The sequence below is a fragment of the Rhinoderma darwinii genome, chromosome 9 (assembly GCF_050947455.1).
Source record: "Rhinoderma darwinii isolate aRhiDar2 chromosome 9, aRhiDar2.hap1, whole genome shotgun sequence".
Classification (NCBI taxonomy): domain Eukaryota; kingdom Metazoa; phylum Chordata; class Amphibia; order Anura; family Rhinodermatidae; genus Rhinoderma; species Rhinoderma darwinii.
The window spans coordinates 86,621,821-86,644,312 of NC_134695.1; the positions used below are offsets into that span (position 1 = coordinate 86,621,821).

A 22,492-nucleotide genomic window follows, 5' to 3' on the forward strand; every position below is an offset into this window, starting at 1 on the left:
CTAAGCCTATCATGTGTGATACTGTCTGCTGAGCTGCTGTATCTAAGCCTATCATGTGTGATACTGTCTGCTGAGCTGCTGTATCTAAGCCTATCATGTGTGATACTGTCTGCTGAGATGCTGTATCTAAGCCTATCATGTGTGATACTGTCTGCTGAGCTGCTGTATCTAAGCCTATCATGTGTGATACTGTCTGCTGAGCTGCTGTATCTATGCCTATCATGTGTGATACTGTCTGCTGAGCTGCTGTATCTAAGCCTATCATGTGTGATACTGTCTGCTGAGCTGCTGAGCGATTGTATCCATCCTGTGTGATACTGTCTGCTGAGCTGCTGTATCTAAGCCTATCATGTGTGATACTGTCTGCTGAGCTGCTGTATCTAAGCCTATCATGTGTGATACTGTCTGCTGAGCTGCTGTATCTAAGCCTATCATGTGTGATACTGTCTGCTGAGCTGCTGTATCTAAGCCTATCATGTGTGATACTGTCTGCTGAGCTGCTGTATCTAAGCCTATCATGTGTGATACTGTCTGCTGAGCTGCTGTATCTATGCCTATCATGTGTGATACTGTCTGCTGAGCTGCTGTATCTAAGCCTATCATGTGTGATACTGTCTGCTGAGCTGCTGAGCGATTGTATCCATCCTGTGTGATACTGTCTGCTGAGCTGCTGTATCTAAGCCTATCATGTGTGATACTGTCTGCTGAGCTGCTGTATCTAAGCCTATCATGTGTGATACTGTCTGCTGAGCTGCTGTATCTAAGCCTATCATGTGTGATACTGTCTGCTGAGCTGCTGTATCTATGCCTATCATGTGTGATACTGTCTGCTGAGCTGCTGTATCTAAGCCTATCATGTGTGATACTGTCTGCTGAGCCGCTGTATCTAAGCCTATCATGTGTGATACTGTCTGCTGAGCTGCTGTATCTAAGCCTATCATGTGTGATACTGTCTGCTGAGCCGCTGTATCTAAGCCTATCATGTGTGATACTGTCTGCTGAGCTGCTGTATCTAAGCCTATCATGTGTGATACTGTCTGCTGAGCCGCTGTATCTAAGCCTATCATGTGTGATACTGTCTGCTGAGCTGCTGTATCTAAGCCTATCATGTGTGATACTGTATCTAAGCCTATCATGTGTGATACTGTCTGCTGAGCCGCTGTATCTAAGCCTATCATGTGTGATACTGTCTGCTGAGCCGTTGTATCTAATCCCATCATGTGTGATACTGTCTGCTGAGCTGCTGTATCTAATCCTATCATGTGTGATTCTGTCTGCTGAGCTTCTGTATCTAAGCCTATCATGTGTGATACTGTCTGCTGAGCCGCTGTATCTAAGCCTATCATGTGTGATACTGTCTGCTGAGCTGCTGTATCTATGCCTATCATGTGTGATACTGTCTGCTGAGCTGCTGTATCTAAGCCTATCATGTGTGATACTGTCTGCTGAGCCGCTGTATCTAAGCCTATCATGTGTGATACTGTCTGCTGAGCTGCTGTATCTAAGCCTATCATGTGTGATACTGTCTGCTGAGCCGCTGTATCTAAGCCTATCATGTGTGATACTGTCTGCTGAGCTGCTGTATCTAAGCCTATCATGTGTGATACTGTCTGCTGAGCCGCTGTATCTAAGCCTATCATGTGTGATACTGTCTGCTGAGCTGCTGTATCTAAGCCTATCATGTGTGATACTGTATCTAAGCCTATCATGTGTGATACTGTCTGCTGAGCCGCTGTATCTAAGCCTATCATGTGTGATACTGTCTGCTGAGCCGTTGTATCTAATCCCATCATGTGTGATACTGTCTGCTGAGCTGCTGTATCTAATCCTATCATGTGTGATTCTGTCTGCTGAGCTTCTGTATCTAAGCCTATCATGTGTGATACTGTCTGCTGAGCCGCTGTATCTAAGCCTATCATGTGTGATACTGTCTGCTGAGCCAATGTATCTATACTGTGTCATACTATCTGCTTAGTTGATGTATCTAAGCCTATCATGTGTGATATTGTCTGCTGAGCCGCTGTATCTAAGCCTACCATGATACTTTCTGCTGTGCCAGTGTATCTAAGCATATTATATGTGATCTGATGTTTCTAATCTTATCATGTGTTACATAGCTGCTGAGCTGCTGTATCTAAGCCCACCATGTGTTATACTGTCTGCAGAGTCGTCGTATGTAATCAAGTGCTTAAATTCTTGCTCATTTTCAAGATTTTTGCTTTCGATCAGTGAATGGAAATGTTGTTTACATTCATTGATAACAAAGAAAGATCAGTGATTGTGAATGAACACATTGTTTACATCCAGCGGCTGAAAATTTGCACAGACATAAAGAAATGGTGACACGGCACGGATTTGGCATAGAAAAATCTGCTGTGGATTGTTTAGAAAATCTGCGGCAGAAATACGCAGCGGATCCGCACGTTGGAATTCAATAGAACTTATTTGCATCAGAATGTGCAGTTTGGCTATGTTCACACGCAGAGTCAAAAACGTCTCAAAATACGGAGCTGTTTTCAAGAGAAAACAGTTCCTGATTTTTAGACGTTTTTTGTGCCACTCGCGGTTTTTTTACGGCCGTTTTTGGAGCTTTTTTCAATAGAGTCTATGGAAAACGGCTCCAAAAACGTCCCAAGAAGTGTCCTGCACTTGTTTTTCGCTGCCGTTTTTTTACGTGTAAAAAAATGCAGCGAAAAACGCTCCGTCGGAACAGAACGCTGTTTTCCCATTGAAATTAATGGGCAGATGTTTCGGCCGTTTTTCAGGCGTTTACGGCCCGAAAAATGGCAGAAAATAGGCCGTGTGAACATACCCTAAGGCCTCGTTCACACAGAGTTTTTTGCAGGAGGAAAATTCTGCCTCAAAATTCCGTTTGGGATTTTGAGGCAGATTTTGTCCTTCCTGCATGTCGTTTGCCGCGATTTTCGCGGCGTTTTTAGCTCGCACCCATTGAGTGCTACGGGCAAAAAACTCCACTAAATACGCTTTCTCTTCCTCCCATTGATGTCAATGGGAGGTCAGAGGCGTAAACGCGCGAAGATAGGACATGTCACTTCTTTCTCCCACGAGGCGGTTTTACTGCTCGCGGGACAAAACCACCCCCGCCTCCGATTGAAATCAATGGGAGGCATTTTCGGCCAGTTTTTGACGAGTTTTGCGGAGCGGTTTCCACTCCAAAAAGCTAGTCAAAATACTCAGTGTGAACAGGGCCTAAGGCTATGTTCACACAGAGTTTTTTGCAGGTGGAATTTCCTCTCCCTGCACGCCGATTTTCGCAAAGTTATTCGCTGCGTTTTTTGCCCGCGGCCATTGAGCGCTGCGGGCATAAAACACAGCGAAATACGCTTTCTCTGCCTCCCATTGATGTCAATGGGAGGTCAGCGGCGTAAACGCCCGAAGATAGGGCATATCCCTTCTTTGGCTATGTTCACACAGAGTTTTTTGACAAGTTTTTTGACGCGGAAACCGCGTCGCAAAACTCGTCAAAAACTGCCTGAAAATGCCTCCCATTGATTTCAATGGGAGGCAAAGGCGTCTTTTTCCCGCGAGCGTTAAAACCGTCTCGCGGGAGAAAGAAGAGACATGCCCTATCTTCGGGCGTTTACGCCTCTGACCTCCCATTGACATCAATGGGAGGCAGAGAAAGCGTATTTCGCTGCGTTTTATTCCCGCGGTGCTCAATGGCCGCGAGCGAAAAATCCCGCGCAAATCGGCGTGCAGGGAGAGGAAAATCTGCCTCAAACTTCCAAACGGAATTTTGAGGCAGAAATTCCGCCTGCAAAAAACTCAGTGTGAACATAGCCTTCCTCCTGCGAGACGGTTTTACCGCTCGTGGGAAAAAGACGCCTCCGCCTCCCATTGAAATCAATAGGAGGCATTTTCGGGCCGTTTTTGACGAGTTTTGCGACGCGGTTTCCGCGTCAAAAAACTCGTAAAAAAACTCTGTGTGAACATAACCTAATCGTGACAGAATACTCAGTGTCTGAACATGGCCTAATACTTCTCACAGCTGGTGGTTTGCTACATTTGTATGCAGTCTAGACAATCCTCTGTGAGATAAATAGTCTGGACCTCAGACTGATACAATGTATCAGTGCAGAAAGAAATGTAACAAATTATCAGTACAGCAGAAATACCATTTCATCCTCTTCTCAGCAGACAGCTGCACCACCACTAACAAAAACCTACATACAAATACATGTTCAGTTTGAGGTTTAGTTCCAGAAACAAAATATTTTTTGGGGGAGATTTAATAAAACTAGAGCAATGGAATGGCGCAGGAGTCCGGCAGCTGAAATATGAGAGCTGGAATCTGATTGGTTGCTATAGACAATTCCTCCTCTCCCTCTATGTTTCTAGGGAATAATGTGACCCCTCCAGCCCCTGATTGGCACTATGGGGTTGTGTTTTATATTCCTCTAGTTTAGTTTTTTTTTAGGGCATCTTTACTGGCACGCGAATACGGACTGGCACTTACGCCTGTCATGGTTCCCTTTAAAAATCCCAGGGCACATGCTTTGCAGAGAGATGGTTATTCTTGAACTATCTGAGGGCAGGCACCGATAAACTGAGGCCTATTTGCTGGCAGCTGTATAAAGTGGGATGTATGGCGACATAAACCGTGACAAGCACCTTCTCCTCGCGCCGATACATTTTTACGGCAGCGGCGTGCAGATGTTAAACTCTTTTAAATGTTAATTTGCAGAAAGCGCACAAGGATCCCGACTCTTTTAGCATCAATTAGTCAGATGAGTTTTCAATATAAAACTTGATATTCCAACGTCTCGTAAGCGATAAACAACCCAAGAAAGGTGTGAACAGCGTTGTATACCTAATGTCTGCCAATTACTCTTGGAAGCGGTACCCAGGTGATATACAACCCATGAGCGGGGCTTCCAAGGTCACACATCAGGGGCTGGCACGATAGAAAACAAGGGAACAACTGCCACCACTATTTTCATTACATTTTAATACATTTAGACAGGAGCAGCACAGAGTATTTCAGGAGAGGAATGAGCTGATCTTGTAGAAACAATTCTCTGTCCACTCATGTGACAGGGGCCACACGGTGACTTTCAAGTGACGGGCTGCTAGTCGCACCTAATGATAGGGAATGGGGTCGTGCAGAAAGCCAGCCGGTTTGGATTTCGGTCGAATGTCGTGACGCGGTCGCAGCAACTTGTGCGTCGCAACTAAACCACATTCACTATTATTAGATGCGATGTAGTAGCGCGACATTGCGATCTTATGTCACCGTGCTGCTCTATTCTGAAGGAGGGGAATGGAACAAGTGAAAGAACAGGCCAAATTTAGAAAGGAGCAATGTCCACAGCAGCGCAGAGTATTTTAGTGGAGAAGTGTGCTAATCTTGTGGGAGGACAAATACTGGGATAGTGGAACGAGCAGGGTTACCGGCTGAACAGAATATTTTAGATGAGGAGTGTGTTTATTTTGAGGGAGGTCACCGACAAATGGTAGAAGGAGCAGGGTTCCCAGCAGTGCAGAGTATTTTAGGTGAGGTTGTGCTTATCTTAAGATAGGTCACAGACACAATGGCAGAATGGGTAGGGATCCCAGCAGCACAGAGTGTTTTAGGCAAGGTTATTTTGATCTTATGAGAGGTCACAGACACAGGAGAAAAATGAGCAAGGCTTCCAGCAGCACAGAGAATTTCAGGAAATAGTATGCTGGTGTTGTGGGGGGAGGGGGCAGTGACTGGTCCACTCGTGATAATGTTAGTAAGAACAGTGTGAATGGGGTCATAGAAAACCCCAAAAAGTGGCAACATCGTGTATCCCTCCTCTACAGTGGAGCTTGTGATACATGAGGCACAGACATGAAGTCTGCCGTTTTCTGGGTCCAGGTTGGTGCTCACTTGTCCTGGTTTTGTAGATTTTGGACATCAGTATTTGGAGGGTTTCATCACTACGACCTGCTGCGCTGTGAGGGGGAGACCCCAGAGATGGCAGCGGAGCCGAGTACAGGAGGTGGAGGCTTTATTTACTGTAGTAAGAAGAATACTGGGGCCTGTAGCACAGAGTGTTTCAGGAGACTGTTAGCTGGGAGTTGTATGGACGTTATGATTCCTCGGTCACGGACTCTCGTGCAATAACAAACAGTTCTCGGAACGTTCATTGCCGCTTTGCAGCACACAGTGGGTTAAGTATAATATTATATGATTATATTATCATCAGTATGACCTGTGGGGCCTCTCCGCAGTACATGGCTCTCACCTGTGCACGTGGCAGTGACGAGGCCCCGCCCAGCTCTGACGCTGCACAGGTGAGACGCTCCGTGGACATCGCGGGGGTTTTACACAATGACGCGGATTGCAGCGATTACAAAACATGAGGGAAAAAACTGCGACAAAAAGAAACGACTTCTGTAAATATATAAAGAGCTGATAATAATAATATACTCAACACCGGACACTGCGCGATTAACCCCTCATCAACTGGACTGGTATTTACATCTGATATTATCAAGTAGTCGCCAGGATAGTGTGATGTGTATCTAATCCTACCGTGTGATACTGTCTGCTGAGCTGTGTATCTAATCCTACCGTGCGATACTGTCTGCTGAGCTGTGTATCTAATCCTACCGTGCGATACTGTCTGCTGAGCTGTGTATCTAATCCTACCGTGTGATACTGTCTGCTGAGCCGCTGTATCTAATCCTACCGTGTGATACTGTCTGCTGAGCTGTGTATCTAATCCTACCTTGTGATACTGTCTGCTGAGCTGTGTATCTAATCCTACCGTGTGATACTGTCTGCTGAGCTGTGTATCTAATCCTATAATGTGTGATACGGTCTGCTGAACCGTGTATCTAATCCTATAATGTGTGATACTGTCTGCTGAGCTGTGTATCTAATCCTACCGTGTGATACTGTCTGCTGAGCCGCTGTATCTAATCCTACCGTGTGATACTGTCTGCTGAGCTGTGTATCTAATCCTACCGTGCGATACTGTCTGCTGAGCTGTGTATCTAATCCTACCGTGTGATACTGTCTGCTGAGCTGTGTATCTAATCCTACCCTGTGATACTGTCTGCTAAGCTGTGTATCTAATCCTACAGTGTGATACTGTCTGCTGAGCTGTGTATCTAATCCTACAGTGTGATACTGTCTGCTGAGCTGTGTATCTAATCCTACTGTGTGATACGGTCTGCTGAGCTGTGTATCTAATCCTACCGTGTGATACGGTCTGCTGAGCTGTGTATCTAATCCTGTCATGTGATACTGTCTGCTGAGCCTCTGTATCTAATCCTGTCATGTGATACTGTCTGCTGAGCCTCTGTATCTAATCCTGTCATGTGATACTGTCTGCTGAGCCGTGTATCTAATCCTGTCATGTGATACTCACCGCTGAGCCGCTGTATCTAATCCTGTCGTGTGATACTCGCTGCTGAGCCGCTGTATCTAATCCTGTCATGTGTCATACTCACTGCTGAGCCGCTGTATCTAATCCTGTTGTGTGTGATACTCACTGCTGAGCCGCTGTATCTAATCATGTTGTGTGATACTCACTGCTGAGCCGGTGTATCAGAGAATTGCATCTTGGGTACTCGCAGCAATTAGTAATGCATTGTCCACAACAGCCAATCCGCTTTCATTTTGCTGGTGCAGGCCAGGTGTGAGCTGATTGGTTGCTATGGGAAACACCTCAGCGTGCTTTGCTTTCATTTTCTGCCATTTTATGGCATTATCACTTGCGTCTCGTTCGGTTTGTCCTAAATGACGCGCCCGGATATGCAGCATGCCAGTCACATCAATAAAATCATACGTGTAAATCAGAACGTTAGCGACCACCGCGCTGAAAGCGGAGACCACCAATGAAATCATAACACCGATAACACCACCTTTCTACTCATTGAAATCTCTTGTGTGTTGTGGGGGAGGGGTACCTGCATAAATAAGCAAACCATGCGCAAATCATTACACGTCTTAATGAATACCATGTGCGGTCTCAGCGAGCGGAGGGGTGAATGTAGATACGGCACATGACCCCGAGACCACCCGTCCTCTACTGCCATGACTGGTTACAATGCGCCGTCACAGCTCTGCTTCATACATTGTCAATAAACAGTAAAACGTGGTTTATATAGTGACGTTCTGCGAAGTTTACGCCAAATTAATCTTCTATCGCTACATTTCGGTAGAGTTTGTTGATCTTGTCATTATTGTCATTGCTATAAAGTTATTCAAATTCAAAATAATACATGAAACTAATATTCTGCCCCGCGCCTCATTTCTACTCCGCCGTGTATGTAAAGCCAGGCATAGATGGTCAATTTTAGGTCCCATGTACACGGCCGTGCCCACAATCACGGTCTGTGATTACGGACACGGCCGTCCGCATTTGCGTGCCGTGCTCCCATTATAAAGTATGGGAGCACGGTCCGTAAAATAAAAAAATAGGACATGTCCTATTTTTTGTGGAAGGTTTCTACGGCACGGACACTTTCCCGTAAATATAAATCTGACTGTAATTACGGACTAAATCTACAGTCATGTGCGCATGTCACAGTAATGTAAGTAAATGTGGGCGTTTTGTGACCCGCAAGTGACTGCGACACTACTGTGGAGTCGCGGCCGCTGCAACATGCAACTCACGAAGCCACCACACTGACTTTCCTAACCTGAGATGCAGGCGGGGCGACCCGGCGATCTTGGGTCGTGCGGCCCATCGTCGCCGTGTAGCCCTAGCCTTACCGCTGATATTGCGCCTTATGTGCCGCTGATCCTATAGGGGCAGATACTGCAAATTGTCCTGATTGCTGCAACTGTGGTTTATGCAGTGCCGGGACTTGTAAGATCTCACAGGGCACTTCAGATTCCCTTACTGAAGGGGGCGCCACAGATGGCCTTACACTCGAGACTTGCAACCACCACCAATATTAATAATATTATTATTTCTGGTGTACCTGTTCTATGAGCACTGTACAGTGTATACTTTCTGCAGTGTATGGTAGTGGCATTACTGTATGACATGGTTTTTAAGATAACCGTATGGCACTATTATTTGGGGACCGTGCTGTATGGCACTTCAATTTGGTCATGTAAAGGAATGGTTATTTGTACACTGTATAACACTATATGGGGTGAGGGGCAGCAGAAGGTACTGCGCAGGACATCGTTCAATGTTGTTTTGCATTTTATCATGACGTCTAGGGATTAGTTCATTATAATATTTGTTAAAATGTCTCCCCCTTTGTACCCAATTGTCTAGTTTATGTATGGAAATAATCTACCTAAAGTCATGTTGTAAACACTTTACTTGTATTACATTACTTATCCTGCACTGATCCTGAGTTACATCCTGTATTATACTCCAGAGCTGCACTCACTATTCTGCTGGTGGAGTCACTGTGTACATACATTACTTATCCTGTACTGATCCTGAGTTACATCCTGTATTATACTCCAGAGCTGCACTCACTATTCTGCTGGTGGAGTCACTGTGTACATACATTACATTACTTAGCCTGTACTGATCCTGAGTTACATCCTGTATTGGACTCCAGAGCTGCACTCACTATTCTGCTGGTGGAGTCACTGTGTACATACATTACTTATCCTGCACTGATCCTGAGTTACATCCTGTATTATACTCCAGAGCTGCACTCACTATTCTGCTGGTGGAATCTCTGTGTACATACATTACATTACTTATCCTGTACTGATCCTGAGTTACATCCTGTATTATACTCCAGAGCTGCACTCACTATTCTGCTGGTGGAGTCACTGTGTACATACATTACATTACTTATCCTGCACTGATCCTGAGTTACATCCTGTATTATACTCCAGAGCTGCACTCACTATTCTGCTGGTGGAATTTCTGTGTACATACATTACATTACTTATCCTGTACTGATCTTGAGTTACATCCTGTATTATACTCCAGAGCTGCACTCACTATTCTGCTGGTGCAGTCACTGTGACATACATTACATTACTTATCCTGTACTGATCCTGAGTTACATCCTGTATTATACTCCAGAGCTGCACTCACTATTCTGCTGGTGGAGTCACTGTGTACACACATTACATTACTTATCCTGCACTGATCCTGAGTTACAGCCTGCATTATACTCCAGAGCTGCACTCACTATTCTGCTGGTGGAGTCACTGTGTACATACATTACATTACTTCTCCTGTACCGATCCTGAGTTACATCCTGTATTATACTCCAGAGCTGCACTCACTATTCTGCTGGTGGAGTCACTGTGTACATACATTACTGATCCTGTACTGATCCTGAGTTATATCCTGTATTATACTCCAGAACTGCACTCACTATTCTGCTGGTGGAGTCACTGTGTACATACATTACTGATCCTGATTTACATCCTGTATTATACTCCAGAGCTGCACTCACTATTCTGCTGGTGGAGTCACTGTGTACATACATTACTGATCCTGTACTGATCCTGATTTACATCCTGTATTATACTCCAGAGCTGCACTCACTATTCTGCTGGTGGAGTCACTGTGTACATACATTACATTACTTATCCTGTACTGATCCTGAGTTACATCCTGTATTATACTCCAGAGCTGCACTCACTATTCTGCTGGTGGAGTCACTGTGTACATACATTACATTACTTATCCTGTGCTGATCCTGAGTTACATCCTGTATTATACTCCAAAGCTGCACTCACTATTCTGCCAGCGTTAATTGAAAGCAGTCATCAAGCTTGCCACACTCCCAACTTAACTGAGCTCCTTTACTGCAGGGGGACTATTAGGGTATGTTCACACGCACTGTTTTCAGACGTAATTCGGGCGTTTTACGCCTGAAAAAACGGCTCCATTACGCCTACAAACATCTGCCCATTGCTTTCCTGGGTTTTACGATGTTCTCTTCCCACGATGTGTAATTTTATGTGTCGCTGTCAAAAGACGGCGCGTAAAAAGCCGCCCGCGTCAAAGAAGTGCATGTCACTTCTTGGGACGTTTTTGGAGCCGTTTTTCATTTACTCCATTGAAACACAACTCCAATAACGTCCGTGAAAAACGTAGCGAAAAACGCGAGTAGTTACGAAACGTCTGAAAATCAGGAGCTGTTTTCAGGCGAAAACAGCTCCGTATTTTCAGACGGATTTTGCTACTGTGTGTGAACATACCCTTAGTCATCAGACTCCTACACGTTTCGTGGTATAAATACGACACTTCCCAAAATACAAATTACCAATGCAGACGCTGAACAAGCAGTGCATGATGGGAGATTTCAGATCTGAAGCCTGAAGAATTGTGACTGCAGCTCTGGATTATATTATAGGCTGTATGTGTACCAGGCAGGGGCATAACTAGAAAAGACTGGGCCCCATAGCAAATTTTTAACTGCCCCCCCAGGTTGCCATACACAGCCCCTCTTGTAGATAGTCCCCCCCCCCCCTGTATATAGTGCCATACAGCCCTCCCTCTAGATAGTATCACACCCACTTGTAGATAGTGCCATACAGTCCCAACCCCCCACAAAAAAAACAAAAAAATGGCCTGTAGCCTAGTTAAAGTGGTCGTCCCCTTAAAACACATGTATCCCCTATGCACAGGACAGGGGGATACATGTGTGGTCACTGGCGGTCCGACCGCTGGGACCACCAGCGATAAGGAGAACGGGGGACCGAAAGTCCCCGAAGTGCTCCATGAGAAGCATGGGACTTCCGGGGTCTGTGTCTGGCTTATGTGTCTGGAAGCTCCATAGAAATGAATGTAGTGCCAGTCACGCATACGCACAAGCGCGACCGGTGCTCCTGTTCATTTCTATGGAGCTGCCGGACACACAAGCCGGACATAGACCCCGGAAGTCCCATGCTTCTCATGGAGCACTTTGGAGGACTTTCTGTCCCCCCGTTCCTCTTATCGCCGGGGGTCCCAGCGGTCGGACTCCCAGTGATCACACATCTATCCCCTTTCCTGTGTATAGGGGATACATGTGTTTTGTGGGACAACCGCTTTAATGGCATAGCGGGGAGATACCTCCCTGCTCTGCCGTAGTGTTCAATAGTATCTGCGTCCTAAGGACGCAGATACTAATGGATGTGGCATCGCTACTGTTGTAGCAGCCATAGCGGCTGCTGGCAGCGCCACCAGGCACGAGGGGGGCGGTGACATCAGGTGGCACGGGCCCCCTCATACCGCGGGGCCCCGTAGCAGCCACTATGGCTGCTACAGCGTTAGTTATGCCACTGGTACCAGGAAAGCGCCTGCACAAGCAGTCATGTCTCTACACATAAAGGGATTGTGTACCAGAGGCAGACCATGGGCTGCATCTGGTACCTTTGGAGAGAGGGGGCCATGCTTTGGTTGGTTTCATTCCCATTGCTATTAGGTGGTGAGTACTTGTTCAGGCTATCCTCTCCAGAGGAACTGCATTGTTAATAAACAAAGGGGTAGGGGATTGGAAAGAGGGGGGGGGGGGGCAAAAAACTCCAGGACTTATTGTACTGGGTTGCAAAACCTGGCACCATAGTGGGGGCCCATTTTGACCATTGCAATGGGACCCATCCCTTTTTTTTTTTTTGCCGCCATTTTTTTCTGCCTCTGTCTTATAATGTAGTCTAATACATTACAACATGTGTCCCTGAATATCTTCTTCCTTCTCAGATCCCCTCCCCCCCCCAACCCAGAGACATATTAACCACCATTCTATACGTTTGACGCGGATTAAGAAAAATACGTAGAGCTTCTGAGCCATAACAAATAACGCCGCAACATGGCTTTAAGACTTTAATTTTAAGAAAGTCAATTTTGGGCCAAGTTGCTCTCCCCGGGGGGTATAATCCAAATCGAATACCTTTTAAGAGTCTTACTACTTTCTACTATTTTGGGGGGTTTATCGCGTCTGCCGCATGAGGCTTCATTTTCATATCAGAACAGATGGGATGAATTGTCATTAACACAATCTGACAACTCTAAAACTGAAATATAGGCGCAGAAAGGCGCCCAATGAATGATATCAATGTTATTGCAATGAATACTAAAATACCTAATAATGATTAGCAAAACGCGTCGGCTCTCAATTCTAACCATGTACATTTTTATTGGTATGTTTCTAGGGCTGCGTTTAATGCCTGAATGTAATATATCCCCGGCCTGATGATGATATCATCACATGGAGCCAAGTATTAGAGTCAATGTTAAGGTGAGTATAATGAGGTCTAATGCAGCGAGTCGGCTGCACGCCAAGTTACTGCTCCCCTGTAATACCCAACATTATAATAAAGATCCTACTTTATGCACTAGAATAAGCATTGGAACAGATCTCTACATATATATTTATAGACCCTATTTGGCAGTTCCTCCGCCTGTATTTATGCCGTGTATTTACATTTTAAAAACAGTGATATTTCTGGCAATCTTCACTTTATTACAGCAGAAAATAGCTCATTTGAATACAGGCCTTAACGCTCATCCATCAAAATTAACTCTCTGCAGCGCCGCCAAAATGTTTTAGCAAAGTTTTCCTTTGCCGGTTGTTTGGAAGAGTTTGGAAGAGCTTTGCAGTATTTTCTACTCTGCGGATTCGCCAGGTACTTGTGTGCAATGGTGTGAAGTTAATTAAAGGGTTAATATTGGCAAAGGCATTATGGGAAAGTCTTGTTTGTAAAATGGGTTTAATACACCACTAAAACACTCCAGAAGTCATGACAAAAACATTGGAAATGGTCAGCCAGGGTAATGAGACCTAGAGTATGACATATTCCTAGAACGGCTTCTATAGGATTCTGTAGTTTTTGCTAATTTATAGCTTTTTCATTCCCAGATTTTTGTGTGAAAAGTAAGATACACAGGGGAGGGGGAGGAGAGAGCAGGGACTACTCATTTCTATGACCTGGGTGACCCTTTGACAAAATGATTTCAGTAAGTTAGCTACTTCCTGGACCATTCCAATTCTTTCACATCTGGCAACTAATGAGTACGTTCCGGTTACCTGCTTTTTATAGCTTTTTGTTGTGCCAAAATTATGTGTAAAACCGAAGGCGCCACAAAGAAAGAGACTGTTGGTGGGAAGAGAGAACAGGGACTATGCATTTCTGTGACTAAATGATAGTCACATAATGATCAAATGGATGTTGTAAGTTAGCTACTTCCTAGCTCATTCACATTTCTGTAATATCTACCCTCTGCAGTAAAATTTTAATGCATAATCTGATATTTATAGCGTTTTATGCCAGTTATCTATGTAAAACTGGGGGAAACACAAAGAAGCCAGAATAGGGGATGGAGGGAACCAGGGCTATGCATTTCTACAACCTGTGAGTGACTCTGTGACTAAATCGATTCTCCATAACTTCTACGAAAAATGACTGCTACTTTCTGTACCGAGCAACAAGAAAAAGAGGTCAGTGGCATATTTGGCTGACATATGAAGAAAACCGCCCACATTGAAAGATCAGGAAGCCTTCTGAGCACAGCTGGATATTAATATTTGAGCACTGCAAGTTAGCTATTTTCTAGACTATTCATATTTCTAATATAACATTTGCCCGCTGCAGTGGAATTCTAAAACTTTACCTGGTTTTAGAATTATTTGTTGAGCAGGAGAATCCACAGATGGAGGACAGAACAGGGACTATGCATAGCTATGAAACCTGGGTGACTCTGTGACAAAATGATAGCTTCATAGCTGCTTAAAATGGCTGCTGTAACTTTGCTGCTTCCTGAACCCAACTATAAGAGTTCAGAGGTGTAAATGACTTAAATTGGATAAAAACAGCTCATGGTAATATAGCAAAAACGTGTTCTCGGCAGAAGTTTTGATTTTCAAGCATCGATTCCTTTTAAGGTGGTTGACCCATCAGGATAGTTTCTATCTATATGCCCTATTAGACATAGCGGAGGACCCCTCTTTATGATCCACAGCGGAGCAGTGCTATCCAGCAGCGGACTTGGGTTGCTGTTTGCTAGAGCCAGACCAGCGGTGATCTGCTGATCACTGTGGCGGCTCCCATATAAACTACGTTTTATATGATGAGACAACCCCTTTAACTGGTTTTAATATATTTTGCCTTTTACATTCCTTTAGTGCTTTCTTTCTCATCCTTCCTCCCAGATATTCCTAATTTCCTCTCATTTTCTTGGGTGACTTTCAGATTCTCATATTAACGCCAGAGTCATGATCCAATTGAATTGTAACATTGAGATAAGAATTTAGAAGGTGAAAAACCAAGGCTTGTTAAACAATGAATCTACAAAGTGACACCAGCGTGAAAGTGAGACGCGGCCGTATCTGGCTGCAGGCAGCATTTTAAAGGTAACAAGATTATATTCTATTTTTAATGATATGTCCCCTTTAAGCTGGATCGGCTGTAATATGGAGGCCCGGGGCTGGGTGCTCAGACACAGGTCAGAGTTTCACAATTAATAATGTCAGATATATATTGTAATTTATTATTATTGAGTCCGCTCTAGGCTGTCTGAGAACACAGATTAACTTGAAGGATAAAAATGATTTATGGGGGAAATGTTAACTTTTCAGCAGGCGGCATTCTCCCACATGTCAGATACTGTTTAATCAGCAACCTATAGCTATTGCTTGTGTCATGTCCATTGCGGGTTCTCATCTATAAAGGATTAAATCCATAATTGTAGATGTCTGGAAATTTGGCGTTTGCACTTAAGATTCTCAATACATTCTCACATACAGTATATGGATTCATTATTATTCACCTTTTTCTGCACAACAAACAGGATTAGATTAAGGTTTGTCGAGGCTTTTCGGCTTTATACAGACTACTGGGTGTCAAATCGGCCTGGGCCATTCACACGGTCTGTTAAAAAAAAAAAAACGGGGGGGGGGGATACCACTCCCGATATTTTGGAAGGAGGTACATGAATAGCAATAATGCACATATACCACCACCATGATGTGCCTAAATAATAGCTCCATGTAGTGCCAAATACCAGTAATGCACATACGGTGCTCATATAACACTGTCAAACTGTACATATAAAAGAGCCCCTTTAAGGGGTCGTGTACACACAACGGAATTGCTGCGTTTTTTCCGTCCAGAATCGCGGACAGAAGAAACGCAGCAGAATATAGTGGCAGCATAATCCTCCACACGCTGCATACAAATGCCTACCCAAAATTGGTAATTTTGGTAAGGTGCGTAATTTTCGATCTGCAGCGTGTCACTTCCTGCTGCGGAATGTGGACAGAATTGCTGTGTTTTTCAGAGGAGATGTCACCATCTCCCAGCATTGTGAAAAACGCAACAAATTCTGCACCATTTACTGCCGAAAAAAAACGTAGGAAATGGTGCGTTTTGGCCGCAGCGGAAAGTCTGCAAATTTCAACAGAATTGCTGCAGAAATTTTCTGCACCAATTATGTTGTGTGTGGACAAGCCCTTACGCAGCAATCCTTCCAGTGCCTACATATTAGTGCTATACAGTGAACACAAAGCCGTACCCAATTCACAATGCTATACAGAGTCTTAATCGTACGACTACTGGTGCTATGATTTAAGATTGATATCATGTGACCCATCAAGGTGCAAGGAGAAGGTGATGGAGGCCTCATGATGAATGTCCGTTTTGCCTCCGCTATAATCCAGCCTTGACAATAGAGCTGATTGTTTTCTGTCTGCTTTTACTATCTTCAATGAAATGCACCGCCTTTTGCTATATGTGAATGATATCTTTTTCATTTTGCAAACCTAATCGTGAAGAATGCCACCTAGAGGCCAATTTAGCAGAAAAGTCATACTATTGCTTGATGTTATGGGTATGAAAGGTTGTTGGAGGTGTAAAAAGAAAAACATTCACAAAACTTTCCTTTGGGACTGTAAAACTTGAACTATCAGGGACTCAGAATAGGTCACCTCTCCTGACATGTCTGTTTTAGAAAATATTCGAGTTCCCCGTGAAAAAAAAATTCTGGGAAATATTTTCTTAGAACTCCGCATTGTGCTGTTCCTCTATTATTCCTCTTAGAAATTATGAATAAATTGACAACTGTATGTGACCGTTTCTCTTGTCGAACAGGCGTGTCCCTACACAGTCTCACTCTCTCTGCACTGATTGGACAGGGTCAGTTTGTGTCAGGACACATCCCCAACTGGTAACACCCAGTTGTCAATTTACTCATAAATTTCTAGGAGGAATAATAGAAGAATGGCACACAAGATTATTAAGAATTGTTATATTATGGGGAAAACAACTATTTAATTAAACAGACCTGTCAGCGGGGGGGTTGACTGGTCTAATATAAAGGGGTTGTCCAATATCGGACAACTGATGACCTATCCACCAGATGTGTCATCAGTATATCATCGGTGTGGGTCCAACACCTGGACCCCGCACTGTTAAAGCGCTCAGGCTGCCTCCAGGCACAGGACGTTGTAGCCCATTATGCGATGTATGGAGCCGGAAGCAGTTGGCTCCGTACATAGCATAGCGACCGTGCTACCGGACTGCAGCTCTGCTCCTATTCACTTGAACAGTTACCTCAGCTCGCCGCCATTCAGTAGCCGGAGCTAACTGCTTCCAGCAGTGGCGGACACAGACTGCAAAAGGCCCCTGTGCAGATAATGTGCCAGGGCCCCCCCGCCCCCCCCCCCAATACCGACAAAGTTACCTAAACATATATATGCATATAAAAATAAACCTTACTAATAAAAATTATGAAGGAAGATTTATATTGTACATTTTATTACCAGTTTAGAACACAAGTAACACATTTTTTTCCGGGTTAAATTCTTATCTAAACTAAGTCCCTAAATGTGGGCAAAGAAAATGAAAAACCTATACTCACCTCCTCCGGCGCCTCCGTTCCCCCTCCGCAGCCCCTATCCCTTTCTGTGTTTACAAAGCTGCTGTGGTGACGCGCGGTCGATGGCACATGACCGCTGCAGCCAATCAATGCCCTCAACAGCGATTTGCTGTGGAACTACTGTCCTCAGCAGCACACCAATGAGGAGTTATTGGCAGCAGCGGTCACGTGCCATCGGCAGCGCGTCACCAGTGCAGCCTTGTACACTTGTAACACAGACCGAGACAGGAGGATGGGGGCTGCGGCGGGTGAACGGAGGCGAGGGAGGAGGTGAGTATAGTTTTTTTATTTTCTTTGCCCACATTTAGAGACTTAGGTTAAATTGAATCATTGAATATAACACAAAGCACTCATGCAACTGAGATGCAATAATTTAGATGATCTTATCATGCTTAGCTTACTGCACTGTTACCTATCAAGCAGGACTGAATCTCAAGATATCTACAGAGGGGGCTGTATGGCGTTATCTACAGGGGGGACTGTATGGCGCTATCAACAGAGGGGGCTGTATGGCGTTATCTACAGGGGGGACTGTATGGCGCTATCTACAGAGGGGTCTGTATGGCGCTATCTACAGGGGGGTCTGTATGGCGCTATCTACAGGGGGGACTGTATGGCGCTATCTACAGGGGGGACTGTATGGCGCTATCTACAGGGGGGACTGTATGGCGCTATCTACAGGGGGGACTGTATGGCGCTATCTACAGGGGGGACTGTATGGCGCTATCTACAGGGGGGACTGTATGGCGCTATCTACAGAGGGGGCTGTATGGCGTTATCTACAGGGGGGCTGTATGGCGTTATCTACAGGGGGCTGTATGGTGTTATCTACAGGGGGGACTTTATGGCGTTATCTACAGTGGGGTCTGTATGGCGTTATCTACAGGGGTTCTGTATGGCGTTCCCTACAGGGGGGGTCTGTAGGGAAAGTCATACAGCCCCCCCCTGTAGGGAACGCCATACAGACCCCCCTTTAGGGAACGCCATACAGACCCCCCTGTAGGGAACGCTATACAGCCCCCCCTGTAGGGAACGCTATACAGCCCCCCCTGTAGGGAACGCCTTACAGCCCCCCCCTGTAGGGAACGCTATACAGCCCCCCCCCTGTAGGGAACGCCATACACCCCCAATCACTCAAAAAAATGCGACCTACAGTGTGAAAAGACAAAAGACATGTATCCCCTATCCACAGGATAGGGGATACATGTGTGATCGCTGGCATTGATAGGGAGAGCGGGGGACCGAAAGTCCCCCGAAGTTCTCCATCACTCACCTCTGACTTCCGGTGTCTGCGCAGCTCAAGTGTGACCGGCGCTCCATTCATTTCTACGGAGCTGCCGACACAGACCCCGGAAGTCCGAGGTTTGTGATGGAGAACTTCAGGGGACTTTCGGTCCCCCGTTCTCCCTATCAATGCCAGCGATCACACACGTATCCCCTATCCTGTGGATAGGGGATACATGTCTTATGTTTAATGGCAGAGCGGGGAGATACTCCCTGCTCTGCCGTAGTGTTCCGTGGCATCGCGCTGTAGCAGCCATAGCGGCAGCTAGCGGAGATTCCGGCCAAGGTGGGGGCCCGTGCCGGCAGGTGACGCGGGCCCCCTCATGCCGCGGCCCCGTAGCAGCCGCTACGGCTGCTATAGCAGTAGTTACGCCCCTGTGTTAGGGGGAGTTCACACTGAGGTTTTTTTCGCGAAAAACATCAGAAAGTGCCTCCCATTGAAATCCATGAAATTTTTCCTGCGAGCAGTAAAAACCGCATGCGGGAAAAAGAAGCGCAATGCCCTTTCTTCGGGCGTTTCTGTCTCTGACTTCCCATTGACAACAATGGCAGGCAGAAAATGCGTTTTTTGCTGCGTTTCCCTGCCCACGGCCCGATGGCCGAAAAACGCCACAAAAAAACGCAATGAAAAACGCGGGAAGTGTTCTACCGGCAGGTCAAAATATGCCTCAAAATTCCGGAAGGAATTATGAGGCAGATTTTTCTACATAAAAACTTCTCCCTTCTGACATGAACTTTTTAACTTCATCTACCTGTCCTCTGCAGTCTGCACGTCCTCCACTCGTCCTGTGTCTGTCCTCCGCTCATCCTATGAGTTCTCCGGCAGTCCTGACTGTACTGTCCAGCCGCCCGAAGTCTTACGTCGCACCGCCCCCTGTCCTCTCCCCTGCCTGAGCGCTCCTCCTACCACCAGCATCGCCGTCCTGTCCTATTCATCTGTGCCAGATTGGCAGTGCAGTGTAGCGGCTATCACCGGGCCCGGGCACCCGCCCCCTCCCTCCCGATTGGTAGTGCAGTGTGGCGGCTATCACCGGGCCCCCGCCCCCTCCCTCCCCTCATGCCTAGTGTTGTGATGCTACTAGGCATGAGGGGGCCCGTGCCGCCAGGCCTGGTACATAAAATGTAATGTGCCTGTCAGGGCGACACGGGCCCCCCCATGCCGCGGGCCCCGTAGCAGCTGCTACGGCTGCTACTGTGGTAGTTACGCCACTGAACGGGCCCCCTTCCCACGCGGGGCCCTTGTGCAGCTGCACCGGCTGCACATGCGGTATGTCCGCCCCTGGCTTCCAGCATGTACGTCCAGTGCTCTAGGCAGCCAGGGGGGCTTAACTGTGTGGGGTCCGGGTGTCTGATCACAACAGATCATGTACTGATAACCTATTTGGTGGATAGGTTATCAGTTGTCTGGTAGTGGACAACCCCTTTAAGTAACGAGTGTGATTGACATGATGCATGTAATTTGGGGGAGGTGTGACTTTCTTTTCTACCATTTTTCACTGCATTTTTTTTTTTTAGATTTCTGTGGTTGATTTCATCCACCATGGAAAGTGATCGCTGTGGTGTTTGGCAATTTCCTGTAAAAGTTGTATGACGGTACAAGCCTTATTGTCATCCATTGTGGGACTCCATGCTCCCATGCAGCACTCATTGTCCTGTCGCCCCAAGCATCTTGGGGGTCAGTGTTCCCAGACATCAATTATCAGTTTTGATATTGTAAGATTTCCATACAAATGTACTATATGTATTTGACCCCTTGGTTAGTGTACGCTCGTCCACGCTTGTCGGTTCCTTTTCTGTACGTTTCTATCCGTAATTCTTCTCATTTGTACATTAAGGAAAACAACACATGATAATAATAGTTTTGTGGGTGCCATCTGGTATAATAATTCACAGCTGCAGCATTAAATAACCTTGTTACAGTTTGTAACAAAAGATATTGATGTATTTTTACCAGAGTGTTTCTTTGTCTGACACCAAGTTGGGGATTGTGATTACTGGGAGTTTTTTGGCTCTATACTTTATATTAACCATTTACTTGACCGATAATATTTTCCGGCCGTCTACAGTACTTTGTATTGTACCCTGTCAAGGATCCGTCACAGGACAATGCTCATAAGCTTGACCTTCCTAAAGGGGACCCCGGGTGCTACTTCAGAGTTCAGATGGCTGATCATTGGCGCTCTGTTTGCCAAGTATTGTGTCCCTCTCTGCAAATGGATGTGTGTGGCTACTCTACCCACGTGATTTTTCTCAGGTAGAAATATTTCATCTTATCCAAGAGCCAATGCTTTATGTCTGCAGCAATAAGAATTTTACAGTAAGCGGAAATTTTAGAGGGTTTCATGTGACCCCCAAATGCAGGTACTAAGCATAATAATTATCTATGAATGTTCCTAAAGGAGCTGTAGACTGAGCGTTCCCCTTTAAACTTCGACTATGGATGATAGGACTCGCCTGCATACGGCGTTTGGCAGTTTTGTGATTATTTGGTGGTCACAGACTACGGGCTTATGCATCTGGCCATGTGACTGTTCTTTACAAACTCCAAGTTGTACTGATGGGGGTAGCTATAGGGGGGTAGAGGTAGCAGTCATACGCAGATCACGGTGCTACACAGTGCCATAATGCCCCTTTCCCACATTAGACGACGCCAGTATTATAATATGGCACAAAGAGTCCCTGTAACAAATATTGAATTTGTCCAGGAGTTTTAAGTGATACCTTTTGTGTAATAATACCGCAACCATAACATTTTATGGGTCTTTACTGTACCTCTGTATGTCTCCGATTTTATATGGAGTCATAGAAAAATTTGTGCCGTGTAGCAACAAATGACTCTGAGATATTCTCCTGTAGTAGCATGTGCATAAGCACCATATAGTGGCCCACAGAGTGCCTAGTGATCCATAGTACAGAACTGTAGGAACTCTGTGTGCCGCCCTACAGACTCTCTGCCATGTACAGTGGATATAAAAAGTCTACACACCCCTGTTAAAATGCCAGGTTTTTGTCATGTCAAAAAATCAGCATGGCGCATCTTGACTGGCCCACTCTTCCTCGCAAAAGGGCTCCAAATCTGTCAGATTGTAAGGGCATCTCCTGTGTACGGCCCTCATCGGGTCTCCCCATAGATTTTCAATGGGATTCAGGTCTGGGCTCTGGCTGGGCCATTCCAAAACTTTGATCTTTCCTGGTGAAGCCATTCTTTTGTTGCTTTGGGTCGTAGTTGTGCTGAAAGGTGAAATTCCTCTTCATCCTTTTAGCAGAGACTGCCGGTTTTGTGCCAATATTTACTGATATTTGGAATGGTTCATAATTCCCTCCACCTTGAATTAAGCCCCAGTTCCAGCTGCATAAAAACCGCCTCAAAGCATAATGCTGCGCCCACCATGCTCCATAATGCTGCGCCCACCGTGCTC

At 45.6% G+C, this 22,492-nt stretch overlaps 1 long non-coding RNA gene across 1 annotated transcript; it reads left to right on the forward strand.

Annotated features, from left to right (window-relative positions):
- The first annotated feature begins 6,230 nt into the window (after positions 1 to 6,230).
- LOC142660481 (uncharacterized) lies at positions 6,231 to 13,537 on the forward strand. Its single transcript, XR_012850494.1, has 3 exons — positions 6,231 to 6,462; positions 13,070 to 13,155; positions 13,387 to 13,537. It is a non-coding gene; the product is annotated as an uncharacterized LOC142660481 (long non-coding RNA).
- Positions 13,538 to 22,492: the final 8,955 nt, after the last annotated feature.